Source organism: Camellia sinensis, chromosome 1, assembly GCF_055761805.1.
Source record: "Camellia sinensis isolate YWXY chromosome 1, ASM5576180v1, whole genome shotgun sequence".
Lineage (NCBI taxonomy): Eukaryota > Viridiplantae > Streptophyta > Magnoliopsida > Ericales > Theaceae > Camellia > Camellia sinensis.
The window spans coordinates 218,842,777-218,862,938 of NC_138961.1; the positions used below are offsets into that span (position 1 = coordinate 218,842,777).

Here is a 20,162-nt window from a genome sequence, read left to right on the forward strand (position 1 = left end):
TTGTGGCATTCATTTAGTTCTATTTGTTTGTAACAAAATGGTATGAGACTGGGAATTGTTAATTTTATGGGAGTATGAATTCTAAATGTTATTTCACTTATTAAAATACTGTGTTTTTTTTTTTTTAATCTATTTTACTGTAATAGAAATAGCTAAATAGTTCAGATTAAAAACAAATTAAAAATTTAAGATTTAAATTGATAAAATTAAAAATTTATTTTATTACAATAGTGAAGCTTTAGAATTTCTTTTTTATTTTATTTTATAATTTCCCGCATTTATTATATCGCCATCTTATTAATTTTATAAGTCCTTAATTTTGTGTTGGTGCAATTCTATACCCCTATCACGCAATGGAATTTGTTGATTTAAAAAAAAATTAGGGTTTTTATGTGTCAATTATTGATGAAAAAAATTAAAATTGATTTGACAATTATTACTAACTAATTAACAAATTTGCCTTTAAAAAAGAAGAAGGAAAAAAAATAACAAATATAATTTTAAAAATTAATTGACTTTTTTTAAGCATGTAACTATTATTATCATATCAATTTCAATTTATTTATTTATTTATTTTTAATAGACAACGATACATTATAATGGATGTGTTATATGAAACAAAAACAAAGAGAGTTCTATGGTAATTTGTCTTGTAATTTTTTTCGGTATTACATGTATCAATTGGTGTACACACTAGTGTACCAAATAGTATTATGATATTATTATTGACCACATTTATTATACAAGTTACAAATATCCAAAATCATACAAATGATGTCACATCATCTGTTAGTACATTAGTGTGTACATTAATTGATTCATATAGCATTATTCAATTTTTTTTTTTTTGGAAACTTCATTAATTAAAGCTGAAAGTACATAGTTCTAGGGTAACTAATCCTCCGTGCATCATCATGCAATTGATTTGCAATACAAATAGGAGTGGACTCAAAATTATGCAAATTATCAGTTACATGAGATGCTTGATTTGCTAAAACATCCACACAGCCATTCGCCTCGCGGTACACATGCTTAATTGTTCAAACCTCCAACTGACTCATCAAGAACTCGTAGTCACAAATTAGATTGCTCAAATGATGCATGCAATTGTTTGTATCCATGATAAGCAGAATAACATGTAGTGCATCAACTTCAACTTCAACTTCAACTTCAACTTCAATGCTACAACATCCTTTATCAAGAGCTAAATTAAGACCATCTCTTAAAACCTAAAGTTCAACTTCTAAGCTTGAGGCCACGCTTATGTTTTCGCAGAAACCAGTGATCCAATTGCCCCTTTTATCTCTAATTAACCCACTAGCAAAAGCAAGGCTAGGATTGTCCTTGTGTAACAACCCTCGTACTGTTTACTGATTTATGACCGATTGATTACCGTTAATCACCGATTACTGTTAAACGAAGCTGATAATGACTGATAACTAACTGATAATCGAACTGAATGAAATACTGAACCGACTGACTGAAATTGGAATCTGAATTAACTGAGTATATGTTAGTTAATTGCATTCTATCTGTTTGATTGTCTGATTATCTGTTCATGTTTATATGTTTAAACTGCTAATTGAAGGCCTTATCGGCGGCCGAATTAGAAACCGATTGATGTTCCGTGACCCTCATAATTAATGTGATTTTATGGTATATTTATCTGAAAATTGATTAGGTATGATTAAATTAGATTAAATAAGCTAATTAAAGAGTTCGGTTTATTTACCATATTGCCACCCTTAGTGGCACACTACCTAGTGATGCTAGAGCCTTGCACACATTGAATCAAAACATTTCATCAGCCTTTCTCCTTGCTTTGCCGACTTAGAGAGAGAGAGAGTGAGAGTTTGTGTAGTTCTTGGGGTTTGGCTTAGTCAACTTGAAGAATTGAAGGGTAATTACTAATTTGAGCTCCCTCACTCCTAATTCTACACCCAAGGTAGGACATCCATCTTCTTGTTGCTGTTCTTGAGTTCATTCTTGCATGATTCATGTTAATTTGTAGAGCTAAGTCATGATTTGGTCCATAAATGAGGGATTGAAGATCATTTCTTGCATGCATGTTGGTATTGTTGCATTTTGAGGTTGATTACATGGACATTGGTACATGCATGCTCATATTGTTGTTATAGACCATGTTTCCATCTGATTTGAAAAGAAATGAGCTCTTTTGAAACAGCTTTGAAGCTTTAATTTGGTTTAAAACTCATGCATGTTCATCTTGTGCTTGAAAAATGGTTTAAATTGGGTTTGAATTAAACACCCTTGGGCTTTGATTTCTTAAAATTGAGCTTTGAAACATGATATCCTATGTGTTTATAAATGTTTTCCAGAAAATGGGCCCAAGAGGATTGGTTTTGATGCTTTTGAGCTTGGTTTTGGACCTGGAGCTCGAATCTGGGATTTCCAGATTTCCGTCGTCCGCTCGAGCGGGGGAAGTGCCGCTCGAGCGGGAAAATCGAGCTTCCAGCATCTTGCACTGTTTTACAGTCCGCTCGAGCGGAGGATTGGGCGCTCGAGCGGAGTCATGTCTCAAGCTCGAGCGGGCGTCGAGCGGGGATTACACCCATCCAGTACCTTTACAGTACGCTCGAGCGGGAAAGTTTGCGCTCGAGCGAGTACCTTTGTTTGCCTGTACGCTCGAGCGGGGAAACCTGAGCTCGAGCGGGACTCTGTTTTTCTGAAAATCCTGAAAATGCTTTTAAATGTGCATTTTTGCATCCTCATCCCATCCTAGGTATTCTTAGGCCTAGTTTAAGGCATTTAGATGAGGATATCGTTGTAGAACACACCAAGGCAAATTAGGGATTAAGTTATGATATTTCCCAACTGTGTAGCTTAGTGTGTGTTCAACCTGTGAACTGTGTAGGGTTGGCAACTGGGGAGACACGCTCTAGCATACTGTAGCCCAGAACTCTGTGAGTAACAATTGTGTAAAGATATGTTCAACTGATTATCTTTCGAATACTGAACTGAACTGTTTACTGAACTGGTATTATTTACTGAATGGATGTATGTCCTTTATTTCTGAACTGTACTGTGGCATCCTTAGTACTTACTGTTTACTGTTACTGTTACTGCGACAGAATTCTCTGTCGGTTCCCTCGTGGAACCACTACTGTTTACTGACTGATGGCCATCATTACTGTTCGGTCTTTTAAGACCTACTGTTACTGTTATGCTAATGGATGTACCACATATGACTGTTTACTGTACTGAACAACTGAAATACTGATTGAATTGAACTGTTTTCATCACTGTAAGGACATTCATTCTAAACCCCTTTACGCATTATGTTATTCACTGGGCTTTAGCTCACTGCTTATATATATATGTAGGTGTACAGGCACCAGATCGGAGCTAGGAGCGTCAGGGTAACTCCAGTTTTGTCAAGCCAGCCTTTGCGCCTCACTGTGAGGTTCCGAGTTGCCATGCTATGGCTTTGGGGTGTTTTGTTTGTTTTCCCCCGTCTGTTTCCATACTGTTTGGACTACTGTACTGTTATAAAGGGATTAGGTCCCTGTACTGAGTGACTGTAAATTCTGTATAGACCGTACTGTTTTGTATAGACTGACTGTCCACTGTACCGCTATCTAGGGTAGAGTCCCTAGTTTGAATGAATGTAAATATTGTGCATACTGTTCTGTACTGTTTATGTATTAATGCAGGAAAAATCTTTTTGGCATACAGACTGTCACAGCTCATTGGACATTGTTTAATTACTGTATTGGCTTCCGCCAGGCCCTGTACTCTGTTTTACTGTATTACTGTTAAGCAGGCCTTCGGTAATCTCGGATTACTGGCCGGTTACGGTGCTAAACCCATAGGGCCGGGTTTGGGTCGTGACAGAGTGGTATCAGAGCGATACTTAACCACGAGTTATACCGCACACACGTGTCCAAATGAGCTATAGGGGGTCCTAGAAAAAGTAATTAGGACATCTCATGAACTTGAAAAGTGTGTGGCTATGTTATGACTGAATATCTGTTAATGTGTTAAACTATGAAACAAATGATTGCTTATGTTTAAAACTGTTATAACTGCTTATAGTGAAATGGACAATGCAAATGAACCTGAGTCCTCATCTACTGAGGCAAGAATGGAAAGAATGGAAAGAATGATAGAACTGATAACTGCTAGACTGGAACAACAACAGAACCAACCGCCCCCACCTCCTCCTCCTCCTCCGGTACAGCCGGAACCTAATGTTAATGTGGATGATGGGGATATTATTGCTCTCACCCATAAATTCAGCAAGATGAAACCGCCATCCTTTCAGGGAGGCCTTGAACCATTAAAAGCTGAAGCTTGGGTTCTGGAAACGGAAAAGTTGTTCGAGGTGTTTCCGTGCTCAGAAGCAAACAAAGTATTGTTAGCTACCTTCACCCTACAAGAAGAGGCTAGAAGGTGGTGGATGTTAATCCGTGAAACAAACACTGTTATGACTTGGGCTCAGTTCAAGGAGTCCTTCTTTGAAAAGTACTTCCCTCAGTGTGTCAGGGATAGAAAAGTGACTGAATTTGAACAGCTGAAGCAGGGCACAATGACTGTTGCGGAATATGAGACGAAATTTACTGAGCTTGCTAGATATGCACCGCATATGGTGGATACTGAATATAAGAAGGCCAGGAAATTTGAAGGTGGCCTTAATGTGGCAATACTTGACCGGATAAATGTTTTGAAGTTACCGACTTTTGTGGGTGTTCTCGACCGGGCATTGATGGCCGAGTCGAACATTGCAGCAGTGAAACAATCTGAAACACCAACGACTGAATGGCATGGAAAAAGGCAGAGTTTCAAATTTAAGAAAGGCAAGCACAACCCAGCCAACAAGAAACAGAATACGGGGTTGACAACTAGCCCCAGCCAAGGGAGTGGTTTCATACCACCCTGTTCTGAATGTGGCAAGAAGCACAAGGGGGTTTGCTACAGAATATCTGGAGCCTGTTACAGGTGTGGCAAGGTGGGCCACATGGTTAAAGACTGCCCCTCTGCTCCACAAGCCAGTGGTAAAGCTGCATCAAGCGCAGTAGCATCAAATGCTCCACCAAAGCCTAACCCCAGAGTTACGGGGAAAGAGCCTATGAGGCAAGGCCGAGTGTTCGCACTAGTACCGGGAGATGTGCAGAATACCGAGACCGTTGTGTCAGGTATTCTCTCTATTTGTGCACAAAATGCATATGTATTGATTGATTCGGGGTCTACGCATTCTTATGTATCGCATGCTTTTTCACGGAAGTTGAATAGACCCTTAGAACCTATGAACTATCTGCTAGCCGTATCATCACCCGTAGGGGGATCCATGACATGTGCTTATATGTACCCCGCATGTGAAATTATTGTTGGGGATATGCATCTGTTTATTGATTTACTGCCATTGAGCATTGATCATTTTGATGTAATATTGGGGATGGATTGGTTACAAAAATATCATGCCACTATTGACTGTGTGACCAAGCAAGTTGTTTTTCGTCCACCGGGTTTGCCTGAATTTGTGTTTAATGGGAGTGGAGTAGTACCTCCTCCGTATTTGATTTCGTCAGTGAAAGCTGTTAAATTAATTAGAAATGGGTGTAAAGGATATCTGTGTTCTGTACTGACTGTGTCTACTGATGATAGTGTTAAAACTGATGTGAATTGTATTCCTATAGTCAGGGAATTTCCAGATGTTTTTCCAGATAATCTTCCAGGAGATTTGACTGATAGGGAGATTGAATTTACCGTTGATATGATTCCCGGAACACAACCAGTTTCTAAAGCTCCTTACAGAATGGCTCCAACTGAACTGAAGGAACTGAAAGTGCAATTGCAAGAACTGTTAGATAAAAAGTTCATCAGACCTAGCACTTCGCCATGGGGTGCTCCTGTTTTGTTTGTCAAGAAGAAAGATGGCTCACTGAGACTGTGCATTGACTACCGTGAACTGAATAAGGTAACTGTAAAGAACAAATACCCTTTGCCACGCATTGATGATTTATTTGATCAGTTACAGAGTGCACAAGTGTTTTCTAAGATTGATCTCAGATCGGGGTATCATCAACTGAAGGTTAAACCGGAAGACATTGATAAAACTGCTTTTAGAACGAGGTATGGACATTATGAATTTCTAGTTATGCCTTTTGGAGTCACGAACGCACCAGCTGCTTTTATGGACCTCATGAACAGAATTTTTAAACCGTACCTTGATGACTTTATTGTTGTATTTATCGATGACATATTGATTTACTCCAAAAGTGTAGAACAGCATGAACATCATCTGAGACTTGCCCTACAAACCTTAAGAGAACAGAAACTATATGCTAAACTGTCTAAATGTGAATTTTGGCTTGACCACGTTATGTTTTTGGGGCATGTTGTTAGCAAAGATGGAATTTCTGTTGATCCGCAGAAAATTGAAGCTGTAGTGAACTGGCCTAGACCAACAAATGTGACTGAAGTCCGAAGCTTTTTGGGATTGGCTGGATATTACAGAAGATTTGTCAAAGATTTCTCCAAAATTGCCCTACCATTGACTCAGTTAACTCAGAAGGGGACATCATTTGACTGGACTGACCAAAGAGAATCTGCCTTCCAGGAGTTGAAAACTCGACTTGTGACTGCACCAGTTTTGACTTTACCCTCAGGTACGGATGGTTATACTGTATTTAGTGATGCTTCTCATAAGGGTTTGGGATGTGTTTTAATGCAGAATGGGAAGGTTATTGCTTATGCTTCCCGACAACTGAAACCACATGAAAAGAACTACCCGACCCATGATCTGGAACTTGCTGCAGTAGTATTTGCACTGAAAATCTGGCGTCACTATCTGTACGGGGTGACATGTGAAGTGTACACCGACCACAAGAGTTTAAAGTATTTCTTCACACAGAAAGAACTAAACATGAGACAGCGGAGATGGCTGGAACTGATTAAAGACTATGACCTACAGATATTGTATCATCCAGGAAAAGCCAATACCGTTGCCGATGCATTGAGCCGGAAATCGATTGGAAACTTAGCCTGTTTGCTTACAGGACAGAAAGAGTTGCTTTGTGACCTTGAAAAATCTGAAATAGAAATTGTTTTGAGAAAACAAGGTGGAACGTTAGCTGCTATTTCTGCCCGACCGGCACTGATTGAAGAGATTAAAGAGAAACAGCAACTGGATGACTTCTTGAAGAACATCATCGAAGAAAGAGAATCTAAACCGAGACCGGGATTCAAATTCGAGAACAATGTACTAAAATTTCACGAAAGACTGTGTGTACCAAATGATACTGAACTGAAAAGAAGAGTTCTGCAAGAGGGCCACAACTCAAGATTGTCTATCCATCCGGGGAATACGAAAATGTACCAAGATCTGAAACAGAATTTCTGGTGGCCGGGAATGAAGAAAGAAATTGCTGATTTTGTATCCAAATGTCTTCATTGCCAACAGGTCAAAACTGAACATCAGCGACCTGCCGGATTATTGCAACCCCTACCCATACCAGAATGGAAATGGGAGCATATCACGATGGATTTTATCGTTGGGTTACCTCGCTCCAGAAAAGGTATGGATTCAATTTGGGTTATTGTTGATAGATTAACCAAATCTGCTCACTTCTTACCTGTCAAGACAATCTATAACGCGGACAAATTGGCTGTTATTTATATTGATGAAATTGTAAGACTGCATGGAGTGCCTGTGTCTATTGTTTCTGACAGGGATTCGAAGTTTACATCGAGGTTTTGGCAAAGCCTACAGACTGCATTGGGTACTGAATTAAGACTGAGTAGTGCCTATCATCCTCAGACAGATGGCCAATCAGAAAGGACCATCCAAACTCTGGAGGATCTACTGAGAATGTGTGTCCTTGATTTTCAGGGAGACTGGGAAAGCCATTTGCCCTTAGCTGAATTTGCGTATAACAACAGCTACCATTCGAGTATTGGCATGGCGCCTTTCGAGGCATTGTATGGCAGAAAATGTAGATCTCCAATCTGCTGGGCAGAAGTTGGAGATGGGCCTTTGCTTGGGCCCGAGATTGTGTATGAAACAACTGAGAAAGTGAAACTGATACAGCAAAGACTGAAAACTGCACAGAGTAGACAGAAAAGTTATGCAGATGTCAGAAGACGGGACAGAGAGTATGAAGTGGGTGATCACGTTTTTGTGAAAGTGACACCAATGAAAGGCCAGACTCGTTTTGGAGTCAAAGGCAAGCTAGCACCGAGATACGTCGGACCATACGAGATTATTGAGAAAATCAATCCGGTGGCGTATCAAGTTGCGCTTCCTCCTGAAATGGAGCATATGCATAACGTCTTCCACATTTCTATGTTGAGAGACTATCTCCGGGATCCCTTCCATGTAATAGAGCCTACCCACGTAGTGTTGAGTGATGACTACACTTACGAGGAACGGCCTATACAGATTGTAAACCGACGGATCAAGAAACTGAGGAACAAAGAGATCCCGTTAGTGAAAGTTGACTGGCAGAACCATGGTGGCGTGTATGCCACTTGGGAAAGGGAAGATAACATGGCTAAACGACATCCTGAACTGTTTCCACTGAATCCTGTTTTCTTCCAGAATGAAGGTAACTCGAGTTTAGAGGACTAAACTCTTTTTAAGGAGGGGAGACTGTAACAACCCTCGTACTGTTTACTGATTTATGACCGATTGATTACCGTTAATCACCGATTACTGTTAAACGAAGCTGATAATGACTGATAACTAACTGATAATCGAACTGAATGAAATACTGAACCGACTGACTGAAATTGGAATCTGAATTAACTGAGTATATGTTAGTTAATTGCATTCTATCTGTTTGATTGTCTGATTATCTGTTCATGTTTATATGTTTAAACTGCTAATTGAAGGCCTTATCGGCGGCCGAATTAGAAACCGATTGATGTTCCGTGACCCTCATAATTAATGTGATTTTATGGTATATTTATCTGAAAATTGATTAGGTATGATTAAATTAGATTAAATAAGCTAATTAAAGAGTTCGGTTTATTTACCATATTGCCACCCTTAGTGGCACACTACCTAGTGATGCTAGAGCCTTGCACACATTGAATCAAAACATTTCATCAGCCTTTCTCCTTGCTTTGCCGACTTAGAGAGAGAGAGAGTGAGAGTTTGTGTAGTTCTTGGGGTTTGGCTTAGTCAACTTGAAGAATTGAAGGGTAATTACTAATTTGAGCTCCCTCACTCCTAATTCTACACCCAAGGTAGGACATCCATCTTCTTGTTGCTGTTCTTGAGTTCATTCTTGCATGATTCATGTTAATTTGTAGAGCTAAGTCATGATTTGGTCCATAAATGAGGGATTGAAGATCATTTCTTGCATGCATGTTGGTATTGTTGCATTTTGAGGTTGATTACATGGACATTGGTACATGCATGCTCATATTGTTGTTATAGACCATGTTTCCATCTGATTTGAAAAGAAATGAGCTCTTTTGAAACAGCTTTGAAGCTTTAATTTGGTTTAAAACTCATGCATGTTCATCTTGTGCTTGAAAAATGGTTTAAATTGGGTTTGAATTAAACACCCTTGGGCTTTGATTTCTTAAAATTGAGCTTTGAAACATGATATCCTATGTGTTTATAAATGTTTTCCAGAAAATGGGCCCAAGAGGATTGGTTTTGATGCTTTTGAGCTTGGTTTTGGACCTGGAGCTCGAATCTGGGATTTCCAGATTTCCGTCGTCCGCTCGAGCGGGGGAAGTGCCGCTCGAGCGGGAAAATCGAGCTTCCAGCATCTTGCACTGTTTTACAGTCCGCTCGAGCGGAGGATTGGGCGCTCGAGCGGAGTCATGTCTCAAGCTCGAGCGGGCGTCGAGCGGGGATTACACCCATCCAGTACCTTTACAGTACGCTCGAGCGGGAAAGTTTGCGCTTGAGCGAGTACCTTTGTTTGCCTGTACGCTCGAGCGGGGAAACCTGAGCTCGAGCGGGACTCTGTTTTTCTGAAAATCCTGAAAATGCTTTTAAATGTGCATTTTTGCATCCTCATCCCATCCTAGGTATTCTTAGGCCTAGTTTAAGGCATTTAGATGAGGATATCGTTGTAGAACACACCAAGGCAAATTAGGGATTAAGTTATGATATTTCCCAACTGTGTAGCTTAGTGTGTGTTCAACCTGTGAACTGTGTAGGGTTGGCAACTGGGGAGACACGCTCTAGCATACTGTAGCCCAGAACTCTGTGAGTAACAATTGTGTAAAGATATGTTCAACTGATTATCTTTCGAATACTGAACTGAACTGTTTACTGAACTGGTATTATTTACTGAATGGATGTATGTCCTTTATTTCTGAACTGTACTGTGGCATCCTTAGTACTTACTGTTTACTGTTACTGTTACTGCGACAGAATTCTCTGTCGGTTCCCTCGTGGAACCACTACTGTTTACTGACTGATGGCCATCATTACTGTTCGGTCTTTTAAGACCTACTGTTACTGTTATGCTAATGGATGTACCACATATGACTGTTTACTGTACTGAACAACTGAAATACTGATTGAATTGAACTGTTTTCATCACTGTAAGGACATTCATTCTAAACCCCTTTACGCATTATGTTATTCACTGGGCTTTAGCTCACTGCTTATATATATATGTAGGTGTACAGGCACCAGATCGGAGCTAGGAGCGTCAGGGTAACTCCAGTTTTGTCAAGCCAGCCTTTGCGCCTCACTGTGAGGTTCCGAGTTGCCATGCTATGGCTTTGGGGTGTTTTGTTTGTTTTCCCCCGTCTGTTTCCATACTGTTTGGACTACTGTACTGTTATAAAGGGATTAGGTCCCTGTACTGAGTGACTGTAAATTCTGTATAGACCGTACTGTTTTGTATAGACTGACTGTCCACTGTACCGCTATCTAGGGTAGAGTCCCTAGTTTGAATGAATGTAAATATTGTGCATACTGTTCTGTACTGTTTATGTATTAATGCAGGAAAAATCTTTTTGGCATACAGACTGTCACAGCTCATTGGACATTGTTTAATTACTGTATTGGCTTCCGCCAGGCCCTGTACTCTGTTTTACTGTATTACTGTTAAGCAGGCCTTCGGTAATCTCGGATTACTGGCCGGTTACGGTGCTAAACCCATAGGGCCGGGTTTGGGTCGTGACACCTTGGTTGCTCCATCAATTTTGAGCTTGAAGTTTGAGGTAATGGGGGGTTGCCAAGAAACATGCTGGATGGTTCTTGTTTTGGGGACTCCAATGGAGTTTGTGTAGTGCTACCATTCCTGGGTTACAGGACGGAACCAGGAATTCATTTGTAGGGGCTAAGACATAATAATTTTTTTTTATATGAATTGACATAAATTATTATTTTTTGAATTCAAAAAATAAACTACAATTTGATATTAAATTAGTACGTAAAAAATAAAACAATCATATATTTAGTGATTTTTTTTTTTAGATAGGTACATTTAGTGAATTTAATATATGAATAAAAGCAAAGTCATGTATTAAATAATTCTTTATACAAATCAACTCAATCATCTATTAAAGTAAAACTCGATGTTTTTTTATATCTTAAAAGTGTTCAATGATTAACTCTGCAATAAAATTTTCAGCAATTTCTTTTTAATGTACCCAAGCAAAAAGTCTTAAAAAAATATATTTAATATATGAATAAGCGAAGTGAATCTTTAATTATAGTTTATTCTTTATTTAATGTTCAGTTTTGTTTTTTTTGCAAAGAAGAGGCGTAGGAAAAGCAGTGGGCATCTAATGAATAGGTGAGGCCCATGCTACTTGACAATGACAAAAGAGGGTCATATTTCTTACACAATTATATATTATTAATATTAGGTTAAAAATAATATAAAATATTAATTTTTATTTATTTTTTATTTTAGCGGGGGGGGGCCGTGGCCCCTGTTGATCCACGCATGTCTGTCCCTGCTGGGCTAGAACAGTGACAAGGGAATAGTTGAAAGCGGTGGGAATTTTGAGAGAGAAACAAAGAGAGTTGCGGGCTTTCCACAGAGACCAACAGATGAGAGGGAAAAGAATTAACTAATTGGCCATGGAGGGATGAGTTTCCATTGAGAAGCAATTAACACATATCCATTCATGGAACTCCAAGTTGATGGAGTTAGATAAGGTGGGAGGAATAGCCATGGAATTCCAAATGGATGAAGAAACAGGGCAATCTCTAAGAATATGGCAGGTTGTTTCGAATGCAAGCAGACAGGTGTCACGACCTATCCCCATACTTAAGAGTTAAATATCGTGATGGTCAGTAATTAAAGTTATTTCTGGTCAATTCTTAAACAAATAAATAAACACGAACGGAAAAATATTTAAGTGAGGGTACTAAAATAATCATTGGAACTTTCACTTTATAAAAAAATTTATTTATAAAAAATGTCGATATTTATATATAAAGAATAAAATTATAAATACTATAAAAGTATTGTGTATGTCTATTCCGCAGCCCGCATCTAAGACTCTCCAAAAGTTATTTCTGAATTACATTGTTTCCTAAAAATTGATAAACAACTATAAGCACATGGCAGAATGAGAATATTAGGCTAAGAGTATAAGGGTCAGAAAATTATCATGGATAAACTTTAGACTTAAAATAGATAAAATAGAATACTTTTCTATTAGAGTAAATAAGTTGCTCATATTATAACAGAAATCCATTTCAGAAATCATATGATATTATACGAAAATTTATAACCATAACCACAGTGTGGAACAGAACAGTGATCAATGGATTCATGACAATACAGAAGTACGGATTCAAGAGGTGGCCCGTACGGATAACTACAACAAATTACACTTTTGGCGACTAAATTTTTAATCCCCAAAAGTCATTTTTAGTCGCCGAAGATTTTTGCCGACTAAATTTTTTGGTCGTCAGCTTTGTCGCAAGATGATTGTCAGGAAAGGTATTGGCGACTAATTTTTTTTTAGTCGCCAAAAGTCACAAATTGGCAACGAAAAATTTAGTCGCCCAAAAGAAAATGTTTAGTTGCCAAAAAGAAGATATTTTCCATTTTCAGTTTTTTAGCTACCAGTTTTTTAATCGTCAAAAGCTTTCATTTTTTTTGACTACTAACTGTTTAGTCGCCAATAAGTTCCTTTTTATTTTTTGGTTACTAAATGTTTAGTCGTCAAAAGCTCAAGCTCTATTTATTAATTTTTTTAAAATACACAAATTGAATATTTTTCATTAATTTCTAAATTATATGCATTTCATTATCAATGCAACCTGTAACCTATATATATACAGAATAATACATTTATCAATTATAATCTAAATTCATTATCAATAATACCTATTTCATTATCAACCATTCAAAAACTTTAACTTGTAACATCATATTCCAAATATCATATAAATCCATACAAATCAAGTATAATCCATCTAAATTAAATATTATATACAAAAAATACTGGATTTCCAAAACAGAAGATTGTTCCAAAATAAATATCTGCTATATACAGAACAAATGATCTTCGAACACATCCACAATAGCTCACGCAAAAGCAATCTGTAAAAAAAATAAAAATAAAATAACCATTAGCACTTATTCAATAAAATTGACGTTTCAAATTATAACGATTATAAAATTAATAATTTAGATATATTAATGTACTAGAAAATTCTACAAAAAAATCTAAGTGAAGGAAATTCAGAAGTGTACAAATAAACTAGTAGGAGGCAACCATTAGTTCAAATAATTATTATTACTTCTTTTTAATGGTTGAAACTAGGCTTATGGACCACAATAATTATTATTATTTCTTTTTAATGGTTATTCCACTTTCAAATATAAACAAAATGAATTACGGTTCCCCAAAGAACCCAACAGGAGGCAACCATTAGTTCACATCATGCCCATTGTTAAATGGATCTAGTACTTGTATCAAAATTTTGAAGAAGAAGAACTCTTCATAAGGCTGTCCCAAGAAAAAAGGCAAATGAAGATAACAATACTACCCACAAAAGCTTCAATCACTTACAGCCAGCTGCTTCAGCACCATCAATCTGTCTAGCTAGAATATTAATGCTCTCTTGCCACCTTAAGATACAGCCTCTTACCTAACTTCATACTCACTTCCCATCTCACCCCACTCAATAAAAACCCAATTCTGTTACACCACAACGCATACAACTCTTCTTTAATTCACCCATACTGCATATATACTAAGAGTGTCCACAAAAATGTCGAAGCAGCTTCTGTTTCTCTCGTCATTACTACTTCTACTAATCTTCCTCTGCTGCCCCATAGTTTTTGCTCAATCTCTGGCACATGCTTCACTTGCTCAGTCTCCACTGCCAATAGCACAAGCTCCAGTTGCTCAGTCTCCACTGCCAGCAGCAAAAGCTCCAGTTGCTAAGTCTATTATGCCACCTCCAGCACCATCAAGTCCACCTAACATCACTACAATCCTTGAGAAGGCCTGTCACTTCATTACATTGATTAGGCTGCTAAAGAGCACCAGGCTGGATAACGAAATTTACATAAAACTCAATGACTCAAGTCAAAGCCTAACCATGTTTGCCCCAATTGATAATGCCTTTGGTAACCTCAAAAAAGGTATTCTCAACTCATATAGTGATCAGCAAAAGTTTCAGCTGATAAAATTCCATCTCATCCCTTATTTCCTTTCACTCCCTGCATTCCAAACTATGAGTAATCCAATGAACACAGAGGCCGGTAGTAATGATCAGTACCCGATAAATATAACCACCATCGGAAATCAGGTGAACATATCAATTGGGATCGTTAACACAACAATATCTGGCACAATTTATTTTGATAACTAGCTAACGACATATCAGGTGGACCAGGTGCTCCTTCCATTACAAATCTCTATCTTTGCGTTGTTCGCACACCAAATAAATAAATAAATGCTGAATTATTACTCAGGAAAGCTGCATACACCATAGAGTCTCTATTACACTATTCCCTACAACACCATCGGGGCAATGTGAATTAAATATCAAATCATATTTTATATCTCCCTGTAGTTGCTAATTCTTTTTTCAATGTAAAACACACTACCATCAATATAAAAGTAAACTTTGATCTCAAGCATTCTTATATATTCATTTATACTCTTCATCATTCAATTGCAAACACAATCTATGTTTCTGTACAAAAAAAATCCCCTTTCATACTCTTCATTGAGACATTTTATCAAACTGGTAGTAGGCAAGAAAATAAATCCCCTTTCCTTGTCTTTGTTTCTGTACAAAAATGATTTTTATGCCTTCATTGAATTTTTCAAATAAATAAATAAATAAATAACAAAAATTGTAGTTTCTGATGATAAACCCACCAAAAAAAAAAAAAGTGGAACAAAACCTATGATTCGATTATGGTTCATTATTGGGCAAAGTTTTTCAACAAACAGTTGTTGGGCATGTATTGCAATCATTGAAAATTTGAAGCAACAGATAATTAGAAGAAGTTGTGCACAGCACAGGGTTGATAAACCAAACATCAAACTATTGTTCTAATTTGACAAATCACATCATATTGCAATAACAAAACAATCAAATTTGAACAAAATCTACATATAACCATAAACATAAAGAGAAATTATATAGACATACATACAAGTATGAACCAAGTGAAGAGCCTCGCAATGAATTGATCAAGGTCCTTATCATCCAAAGGCTGATTACCATTTCCAAGAACTGAATACTTGGCCACCACATGCTGCGATTGAAATCAGAAAAGCCCTTGAAATCAGATAGGATTGATCTTTTAACATATCTCAGTTATTCAACCCGAGGAAAACCACCAATTACAAACCCAAATCGATCCAAAACCCTTCTTAATCCTCACCACACCCAAATCCGCCTCTGAAATGGGCAAAATAAGCCCCTAAATCCCCAGAAAAGTTTGTCAAATGTAGAAATGACCTAAAAAATTCAATATTTTAATATAATCAGAGAACAAAATCAAAAACCCAAATTGTTCTTATCAAATCTTCAACAAATAAAGCAAACCCAGTTAAGGAATTGAAGAAATTTATGATAAAACCTAAAGGTTGTTATGGATATGTTTCCGGCAGTTATGTAACTGATGAAAGGAAATGAGAAAATTGCCACTATTTATTTTCTCGACTGTGAAACGGAAAAAGAAAGTGAAAGAAAAACAAAGAAACAGAAGAAATAGAGTAATGATACAGGGGACTTACTACGGATCGGATAGAAAGAAAGAAGGAAGGACCTGATTGGAATTATGTAAATAACCCAAAGCTCTTTTCACTCATTCTCTCTCTCTGGCACGTCGTCGGTCTCGCCGTTGATGGATAGACAGATATACGAATATAGAGAGAGAAAATAGAGCAAATCGAGGTGAATCAATGCTCCGGTTGTCCACGACCGCCAGGGAGAGCGGCTGAGGCGCGGCTGGTGGAGCGGCGATGAGAGAGGGAGGGGAGAGGAGTAGCGAAGAGGGAAAGGTAGTGGGAGAGAGAGAGAAACGCTGAAGAGAGAGAGAGAGATAGTTGCCAATTAATTTTATAAATTCCTCCAAAATTTGAAATGTTTCCCTTCAAATGTTTTAATTTTGTAGCGATTAAAATTTTTTTTTGTCACTAAAAATAAATTTTTGGCGACCAAATTTTTTATCGCCAAAGATAAAAAATAATTTTTTATTTTCTATTCAGTGACTAAATGGCTTTAGTAACCAAAACTCAATATACGACGATTAAAATATTTTTTTGTCGCTGAAAATATGTTTTTGGTGACCAAACTTTTGGTCGCCAAAGATAAAAAATAATTTTTTATTTTACATTCGATGACTAAATGGTTTTAGTAGTCAAAACTCAATATACGGCGACTAAACTATTGTTTTGTCGTTGAAAACATGTTTTTGGCGATCAAACTTTTGGTCGCCAAAAATAAAAAATAATTTTTTATTTGACATTCGGTGACTAAATGGATTTAGTAGTCAAAACTCAATATACGGCAACTAAAATTTTTTTTTTGTCGCCAATTCTGATTTTTTTAGCAACTAATTTTTTTTTAGTCGCCAATAATCAATATACCCCGACTAAAAAAAATTAGTAGTTGAATATTGTACTTTTGCCGATTAAAAAAATTTTTGGTCGCTAATTTCACAACTTTTGACAACTAAATTGTTTTTAGTTGACAATTTTAGTCGCTAAATGTGTATTTTATTGTAGTGAATTCTAGAGGTGCCTCCCACAATAGTGTAGCACTTAGCTCTATACAGCACTTTGCTCCGCACAGAACAGAGGTCAATAGGTCTATGATAAATAGAGGGCCACAAGGTGACTAATTAGAAGCCAATGGTTTATTTAAGTCCCTCAAGGCGTAGGACTCCCGTGGTGATACTTACAAAAAATAATTACTTATAAGATCATTGTCAAATACTTATTAAAATTTAAATAACATATCCATGGGTTTCAATTTAAGTAAATAGTGGTAAAGAAATAATCTACGTAATCGAAATATTAATATAATTCATAAAATATAAATTACATAAAATAAATTATGATAACTCAAAACATATGTAAAATATATTATAGTGACTCAATGTATAACATAACTCACCTTAATGTTAATTCTAACTTTTATCTTCCGTTCACTGCCACCCATTAAATACTCTAAATTAAACTCAAAGTTTTATGGGCAAATTACATATACCCCTCGAGGTTTGACTAAATTACAAATACCTCCTGAGGTTTGAGAAATTATAAATTTTTCCCTGAATGCTATATTTACATAACAAATTAGGGGGTAATTTATTATAAAATATAAACCTCATGAGACAAATTGTTATAAAAATACAAACCTCAGAAGACGGGATATAATTTTTAAAATCTCAAGAAGATATTTGTAATTTAGATAAATCTCGAGAGGTATTTGTAATTTGCCCAAGTTTTATTTGTATAAAACAAAACAACTAAGAGTCAGAGAGAGAATTAGAGGGTCTGGGGGAATCCTGAGACTGCATAGATGATTGCCGTCCATATATATATATATATATAGACAAGAGGGGATGGGCAGCAAGCAAGCAAGCACGACAATTGGGGGATACGTATTTTCGTTATATAGAAAATATTATCTTTTAATGTATTTTGATTTGAGAAAAATATAATAAAAATATCATAATATTTAAAAAATAATATCGAATAATAATATAAAGTTAAATTATTTTTTTTGAAATAATTTATCATTAAATAATACTAATATAAAATTTAAGGGACAACTTAAATTTTCGAATTATTACAATATTCTCTCTTTTTAAAAATTTCATCCTCGAAATTTATCATATGTGTAAGTTATCCACTACACACTCTGATAAATATATATTTGATAATTAATTTGATATAAAATATTATCTCAAAAAAACTTTACTAAAAAACAACTCACTATTTGTTTGTCAAAACTAATGAGAAATAATGGATGACTTTAAAAACTTTTCATTGGTTTTACTTTTGAAAATAAAAAATAAAAAAAAATGAGAATACAATTAAACAAGCGATTGGAAATGAAATGATAGAATCATATGCAAGAGTTGAAGGAATTTGAGATGAACTTTCATTTCTTTTATCCGTGAACTTTCCATTGATAGGAAATAGTTTTAAAATTAGTATCTTTATAAATTTTTTTATAAATTTTGAAAGATTATAGATTTGAACCTACTTCTAAAAAGTCAAAATAATTTTTTTTTTTTTTGTAATTTTTTTTTCTTCAAATTATTCAGCATATGCGTGAAAGATATATATAATTATATAAAAAGTACAAATAACTCATCTTAATTACAAGATTTAATGAAATACCATAATTATATATACCACGATTATTGCTACACAAATATTTAATTTAAATACAACTAACAATCTAGTTCAATGTTTCCCCCATCCTATTTGTGCATGTGTCTTATGCTCTAATGCTTTGATAAAAATAATTTTAAAAACCCAGGCTCTGACTGTAACAATTCGGAATTTTTCCCTCCGCTTGAGTGGACTTGAGAGGTTCCCAGCATTTTTGCAGGCGGTCTGAAATTTCTGAGAGTTGTGAATTCCCGCTCGAGCGTAGGAATGGTCACTCGAGTGGACAGCTTTGTTGGTCTGCGCGCTCGAGCGTGGAAAGCGACGCTCAAGTGTGGAAAGTGAGATTGCCCTTGACATTTTTATTATTATATTTGGAACCTCCTTATTTTATTTTGGGGTATTAATCGAAGTGGTAGCATAACAGTAAAGTAAGAATGAACCAAGAATTTAATTCGAATAATTTTTCTTACGAGCAGTCGTCATTCTTTTGCCATTTTCTTTTTCCACACTTTGAGTTTGGATGTGAGGCTAGAACCATTGGAAAGCTTATTTCTGGGGCTTCGATTTGGAATTAAGAACGACCTAAAACGAAGTCCGGATGAGAGAGTTATACCTATTTGAAGTTTTGGAATCTATGCTGAAGGCAGGTACGTTCGAGCGGAGAGCGCGAATTCAGCAAGTTTAGAAGGACTTTTCTAGATCATTCTTCACACTTTTCATCTCCTCTCGTCATCCCTCTCACCTAGGTCCGAAAACCCTAGGTCTTTGACCTCAAATGCCTTCCATTTCCCTTTGGATTGATCAAGATCTTCTACCAAAAAGTGAAGAAGGCTTGAAGAACTCTGTAGACGTCCCTGAACGTCCCCGGCAAATCCCGTTTTATTCATTGGGCTTACTACAGTTCGAACTCAATGTCACGGTTCTTAATCTGATCTCGTAAAGTGCAATACGAGATTGATAAATCACCAAAGAGTCCAAATCCGGCAAATCGTTTTGAAAAACTGATTTTTAGAAAGAAGTGCCAAACATGGCCTACTTTGCCAGATACAGAGTCACCACCTAAATATTTTATTTTGGGAGAATTTAGGAAACCCTGACTCGTGCCTAAATGGATGGGCCTCAGTCACACCCAAATTAGTGACCATAGATGATGAAAACAAAGCTCCAAAACTCATGCCAGCACGCACAATACAATGGCCCCGAGCCTAAGGCACAAAAACACAACTTTGCACATGCAATGAAAGAACTAAACATGGAGTACAATGGCATATATTCCAGCTCTGAAATGGCATACAAAATGGCTCTGAATCATGCAAACAACTCACACAATGCATGTTGAAAGGCCCAAGTACCGAAGCTAGTGAAGCACATTACACTAGAGGCATGCA

At 36.7% G+C, this 20,162-nt stretch overlaps 2 long non-coding RNA genes and 1 pseudogene across 4 annotated transcripts; 1 reads left to right on the forward strand and 2 right to left on the reverse strand.

Annotated features, from left to right (window-relative positions):
* Window positions 1-808: 808 nt before the first annotated feature.
* LOC145802593 (uncharacterized) lies at window positions 809-11,269 on the reverse strand. Its single transcript, XR_014344599.1, has 2 exons — window positions 11,121-11,269; window positions 809-1,343 (listed from the first exon to the last, which is right to left on the reverse strand). It is a non-coding gene; the product is annotated as an uncharacterized LOC145802593 (long non-coding RNA).
* Window positions 11,270-13,273: 2,004 nt separating this feature from the next.
* On the reverse strand, window positions 13,274-16,540 carry LOC114256518 (uncharacterized). 2 transcript variants are annotated; one of them, XR_014344600.1, is made up of 3 exons: window positions 16,165-16,540; window positions 15,579-15,886; window positions 13,274-13,502 (listed from the first exon to the last, which is right to left on the reverse strand). It is a non-coding gene; the product is annotated as an uncharacterized LOC114256518 (long non-coding RNA). The 2 variants fall into 2 exon arrangements; XR_014344601.1 differs by having other exon boundaries at window positions 15,575-15,886; window positions 16,165-16,503.
* Window positions 13,700-14,866, forward strand: LOC145790854 (fasciclin-like arabinogalactan protein 11 pseudogene; annotated as a pseudogene). The gene has a single exon (XR_014330116.1). The product of XR_014330116.1 is annotated as a fasciclin-like arabinogalactan protein 11 pseudogene (transcript).
* Window positions 16,541-20,162: the final 3,622 nt, after the last annotated feature.